Source organism: Rhinopithecus bieti, unplaced genomic scaffold (genome assembly GCF_001698545.2).
Source record: "Rhinopithecus bieti isolate Rb0 unplaced genomic scaffold, ASM169854v2 scaffold_41619, whole genome shotgun sequence".
NCBI classification, from domain to species: domain Eukaryota; kingdom Metazoa; phylum Chordata; class Mammalia; order Primates; family Cercopithecidae; genus Rhinopithecus; species Rhinopithecus bieti.
This window is the reverse complement of record NW_016817072.1, coordinates 566,475-572,437: the sequence shown is the minus strand read 5'-3', so window position 1 is coordinate 572,437 and position 5,963 is coordinate 566,475. Positions and strand designations below refer to the sequence as shown.

Sequence of the window (5,963 nt, the reverse complement as noted above, 5' to 3'; positions counted from 1 at the left end):
GTTGTTGTTGTTGTTTTGAGATGGAGTTTCGCTCTGTCGCCCAGGCTGGAATGCAATGGCATGATCTTGGCTCACTGCAACCTCTGCCTCCAGGGTTCAAGGATTCTCCTGCCTTAGCCTCCTGATTAGCTGGGATTATAGGCGTCCACCACCACGCCTGGCTAGTTTTTCATATTTTTAGTAGAGCCAGGGTTTCACCATATTGGTCAGGCTGATCTTGAACTCCTGATCTCAGGTGATCCATCCACTTTGGCCTCCCAAAGTGCTGGGATTACAGGCATGAGCCACCGAGCTTGGCCACATCGGTAGTTTTGAGGGGCTAGTGTGGGGAGAAAGGTTGACTACAGAGGCATAAACAAACGTGACATGTTGGAAACATCCTACAGGTTGACTGTGGTGGTGTTTACATGAATACATGCATTGGCCAAAGCTCATAGAATGCTAAAAAGGATGAATTTTACCGCATGTAAATTGTACTTCAAAAACAATAATGACGTCTGTGCCCAGTGGCTCATGCCTGAATCCCAGCGCTTTGGAAGGCTGAGGAAGAGAGAGCGCTCTCTTCCTGTCTCCGCCATTGTGCTGTGTGCTTGACTCCATTTCTCGCCATGTCTTCTCACAAGACTTTCAGGATTAAGCAGTTCCTGGTCAGCAAACAAAAGCAAAATCGTCCTATTCCCCAGTGGATTCGGATGAAAACTGGTAATAAAATCAGGTACAACTCCAACAGGAGACATTGGAGACGAACCAAGCTAGGTCTATAAGGAATTGCACATGAGATGGCACACATATTTATGCTGTCTGAAGGTCACAATCACGTTACCATATCAAGCTGGAAATGTCATCATTATCTGGAGAGTTTGACATGTTTTACTCTCTGAATCTGTTACAAACACATTGATTGGCTGGGTTCAGTAATAAATATGTCAGGCCTTTCATTAAAAAAAAAAAAAGAAGTTTGATACCAGCCTGGCAACATAGACTTTGTCTTTACAAAAAACATGCGTGCACATGCACGAGAGAGAGAGAGAGACCAATGACAACAAAACCACTAACCAAAAAACTTTAGTGGTTCCCATTTGCCAAAGGAATTAAAGTCCAAACTCTTCGGCAGACCTTTTTTCTAACCATTTCTGCTATTCATTTTCTCTACACACCAGCTAAACTTTGCTGTCACCCAAACATGCCCTGGGTTTTCTACTCAGTGTGTACTATCTCATCTCCTGGAATACTCTCCTCTCTAGCTCTGCCAGTCAAAATAGTCCATCAGCAGAGGCCCAGAGAGACTGCCACCTCTTTCCTCACACCCTGCCTGGACCCCGCAATCTAGAAGGGCTGATCACTCCAGAGCCTTCAGCTTCCTCGCCGTTCCCAAATCCCCTGGTATCTGCCCTTACTTGCTCATCTATACTTTCTTACCTTTACATTCCCTTTTCCCCCTTCTAGGATAAACTAGGCTACACACCAACTTCTGCCTCTTTGCTTCCTGCACACACACACTTTAACCTCCTGGAAAACTCCTACACATTCTTCAGGTCCAGCAGGTGTGTCACTTCACAGGACAACTTCCCTGAATCTGTTCAGAGTTAGGCACTTTCTCCTTTAGGTACCCTCAGCTCTTTGTCGATGGCGGGATTACAGCCCGGCCAGTGGTGCTGTATGTGTTTGATAATTCTATTATTACTCTGCTGTCCTCCCTATTAAGGTGTCTGCTTTTAAGGACATTAAGTGCATCTTATTCATCTTTGAATCCCAGGACTTCTTTTATAAAATAGATAGATAATAAAAACACTGCATGAGTAGATGAATTTTCCCAGCAATATTCCTTGGTTCCCCCCATTGACCAAAAATGGTACTACGAAAGACAAACCTGTAACCCTGCCCCTGTCTCAGTCATTTGTGTCATTGTAAGGGTTTTGTTTTGCTCTGGTTGGAACAATTCTTTGGACACAGACAATTCAACTCGAGCAAACTGTACTCAAGAGGCGGCAGTAAGCAGTCACTGCAGCCTTGGAAAGGCCCTACCTGGCACACACCAGACTCACTCAGGATGCCTCCAGATCCCCAATCCCAGAAGAGGTGAGGAGAGAAGCCAGCTGCTGACAGGAAGAGCTGGGACGGTGTCACCGCTGGTGGTGATTGATGCCCCGTCCTCACTCGCCCGCGCTCGTTATAGAAGAGTTCTTCACATTCCCGCTGTTGCTGCTTCCTCAGCAGGGGAGGTGCCCTCTCTGGCAGGTCCACCCTCCCAGCACGGCCTCTCCTAGGGCCTCTCACCAGTTCATCAGCCCTCACCACTCTCCCTCCGAACCCTGGAGTGCTGACAGGTGGCCAGGAGAGAAAGGCGTGGGGACAGATTCTGGGAGCGGACTCTCATGACTGTTTACACTGAGATGAGAGTGTGGGGGTCCCAACCAAGCCGTGAACAAGGCCCTGCTATGAAGATAAACCCAGAGGGAGATACATACACACACATACACATGCCTACAGGGAAAGTCTTCCTGGATGGGGCTTTGGCCACAAGCCCCCTAGTTGTCTCCTGGTGAGATAGAAGGAGCCAAGTTTTTTTACAGGCGATAGGCAGGCCTGGAGCCTCAGTGAAAATCTGGCTGAGGGTGGCCAGCATCTTCATCTGAGCACTCTAGGACTTTGCCATTCTCGAGAAAAAGAAAGATAAATCCAAGAAAAGAAGGAGAAGGCTGTTTGCCCAGTGAGGCTCTCTCTGACAACACAGCCCTACTCAACTTTGCTCCATCGTAGTCCAGGTGGCCCAGGCGGCGGGGAAGCTCCCCTGGGGCCCAACGAGGGTGACATGGAAACATTTTAAAACTCTGCAACACATATATCAACTGGCTGCCAGGACTGGTTGCATAATTTGTTGGGCCCAGTGCAAAATGACAACATAGAGTTTCTTACAAAAAAGCAGGAAAAAAGACCTTTAAAAATATTAAAATACAAAACATTTTCTTTCACGTACTTTTCATGGTCTATATTCACCATATGTTTTTTATTTGCTATTTAATGTTGTTCTAAGTAAAGAAAAATTGATGTTTTAAATTGTTAGCATGAATTTTACCATTCAGTTCTATATTACACAAAACCTGTTTTAAATGCAAATATAAGGGCATATAATTTCTTTGTAGAATCACTGAAATTATATAGTTTTCATTTCATGGTGTGCATATGCCTATGTATTTTTTTTCCCCCAAAACAGAGTCTTGCTCTGTCGCCTAGGCTGGAATGCAGTGGTGCAATCTCAGCTCACTGCAACCCCCACCTCCCAGGTTCAAGCAATGCTCCTGCCTCAGCCTCCTGAGTAGCTGGGATTACAGGCTCATGTCACCACGCCCGGCTAATTTTTGTATTTTTAGTAGAGACGGGGTTTCAGTATGTCGGCCAGGCTGGTCTTGAACTCCTGACCTCATGATCCGCCCACCTCGGCCTCCCAAAGTGCTGGGATTAAAGGCATGAGCCACCGTGCCAGGCCATGCCTATGTATTTCATGCTTTCTGGAACAGTGGAGACACTACACAAAATTAATGGAATTGTTTTCATTGCACAACTTGCTGTGCGCATGTTCTACCAACACTCTCTACCTTCAGTTTACCATTGAATAAGGAAGGACTGAAAGGAAAAAGAGCAATGGTTTGACCTATCTTTTCTTTCCTTCTACACCATTATTTTTCCCTGAAAGTGGCTGGCAAATGCAAGGGAGTAAGAATGGGTGTGATAGGTTTCCTTGGTCGTTTTTGCTTCTTAGAATGCCATTGCCTTCTTTCCGCACTCATAACAAGTTCTGATTTGAATGGACAGCATGGCCTTTTGGTGTTGGCAGGGACCCAGCTTGCTTAGTGGTGGAAACACCTTCATCTTGTACTCACTTTGCCTGAACTCCCACGCATTGTGGGTACACCCACATTATGTGCTCAATGAGGCATCACGAATGCTACATGCAAATGGAGCAGCAAGGAATGGCAGACACATGTATTGCATGCATCTCCTCAACATGCATGTTCCATCGTCCATCAGACTTCCCTTACAAGACACAAGTTCAAAGAGAAAATTATTAAGAATTTCAAGACAGTGACAGCACAACATTAAACCAAGCACAGGGCCCTTTTGCAGACAGGGCCTGGTGAGACTGCACAGGTTGCATACCTTTGAAGCTGGCCCTGTTTCCTGCCTCTCCCTATCTGTCAAGCCTACATCCCCATGGAGAATATTTCACCTCTGTGACCTGCAAAGCATGAGGACCCAACAGTCCCCTCTAATGGATCATTACCTGAGAAAGCTGAATAACATATTAAGTCCACACCCAAGTTTCCCCAGACCAGTTCGTGCCAGAGCATTTCTTGAACCTAGATCTGTAGGAAAACAATGTCTTTAAAAGTTTTAAAATATAAAGCTTTTTTATTTCATACAATTTTCATGGTCCTTCTCCTCTATTTGCCATGTGGGGTTTTTTTTTTACTTGTTATTTAAGAAAATTTAACATTTTACATTATTAGCATTCCCAAACCCATATCTTGGGCCCACTTCTAAGTCTGAGAGTCCCAGGAATATCTCAAGGAGCTTGTGAAGAGTCCTCTGCACTCCTCTGTGGCACCTGCATCTTCCCCTCTCGCACTTCCCACCTTCTGACAAGGCCACTGTCCCAATCCTGGCTGCCCTCCTGACTTCCTAGAGGGAGCAGGCCCTCTGTTTTTCAGATGCCGAAATTAGGCTGAGTGCCCAGGAATCTCAGCACTGAAGCCATGTTTGTATGGACTGGGCCCTTCCTGTTTCTGTCTCGTATTTCATTACTAACATCGTGGCAGTAATAGCATGACTGAGCATTTCTGATCCTGGAAACATAGCCACGTAACCATACACAGCCAGACTGCTTTCAGTTCTGTGTCTCTCAGTGTCCTCAGTGATCCTCGGTGACAGGCGTTTCTCCTGCTTTGTCTGCAGCTGCCCTCTCCAGAAAGCTCCAACATGAGCTCATCAAGCTGGGCTCTGAGGCAGAGGGAAGGGGAATAGGCGCAATCAAGCCAGATCCCTGTTGTCTTCTCCATCTACGTGGGATCCCAGTACTCCTTTGAACTCCTTCCATCATCTGAAAGGCCCACATATAAATCAACCCCCTGCGTTCTCTTTACTGTTCAGTGAGACAAGTCCAAACATGTTGCTATGGTCTGAATATTGGTGTCCCCCCCAAATTCACATGTTGGCACCTAACATCCAATGTGACAGTATTAAGAGGTGGGGCTTTGGGGAAGTGATTAAGTCATGAGGGTTCCACCTTCATGGATGGGATTAGGGCCCTTACTGGGGGAAGAAAAAAAAAAGGCTCTACTCTGGAGGCTGAGGCATGAGAATCACTTGAACCTGGGAGGTGGAGGTTGCAGTGAGCTGAGAGTGAGCCACCACACTCCAGCCTGGGCAACAGAGCAAGAGTCCATCTCAAAAAGAAAAAAAAAAAAAAAAAGGCTAGAGGGAGCTCTCTTGCCCCTTTCCACCATGTAAGGAAACACAGAAGGCACCAAACATAGACTAGAATGGGCCCTCACTCAACACTGACTCTGCCAGCACAGTGTTCTTGGACTTCTCAGCCTCCAGAACTGTGAGAAATAGATTTCTTTTGTTTTATAAACAACAGAATAATACCTAGTCTAAGGTATTTGCTATAGCAGCATGAACAGACTAAGACACACACCTTAAATTTCAGGAGAGAAACAACATAGGTTGACAGGGAGCACCCCAGTACACACACACACACACACACACACACACACAGAGAAAGAGAGAGAGAGAGAGAGAGAGAGAGAAACAGAGTAGCCTCATTTGAATTGTGATGCCCTTGGCAGGGGGGCCCCTCCTACTTTACTGATAATCATTTCCTATGCTCCCTGCAGGGGCCCCAGTGGACATTATGGACGTTATGCAGGAGCCAAGTACCATTACCCTCAGGTTCGCTCTAC

At 46.2% G+C, this 5,963-nt stretch overlaps 1 pseudogene across 1 annotated transcript; it reads left to right on the top strand.

Annotated features, from left to right (window-relative positions):
- The first annotated feature begins 585 nt into the window (after nucleotides 1–585).
- Nucleotides 586–869, top strand: LOC108517705 (60S ribosomal protein L39 pseudogene; annotated as a pseudogene). The gene has a single exon (XR_001882190.1). The product of XR_001882190.1 is annotated as a 60S ribosomal protein L39 pseudogene (transcript).
- The last annotated feature ends 5,094 nt before the right edge of the window (nucleotides 870–5,963 follow it).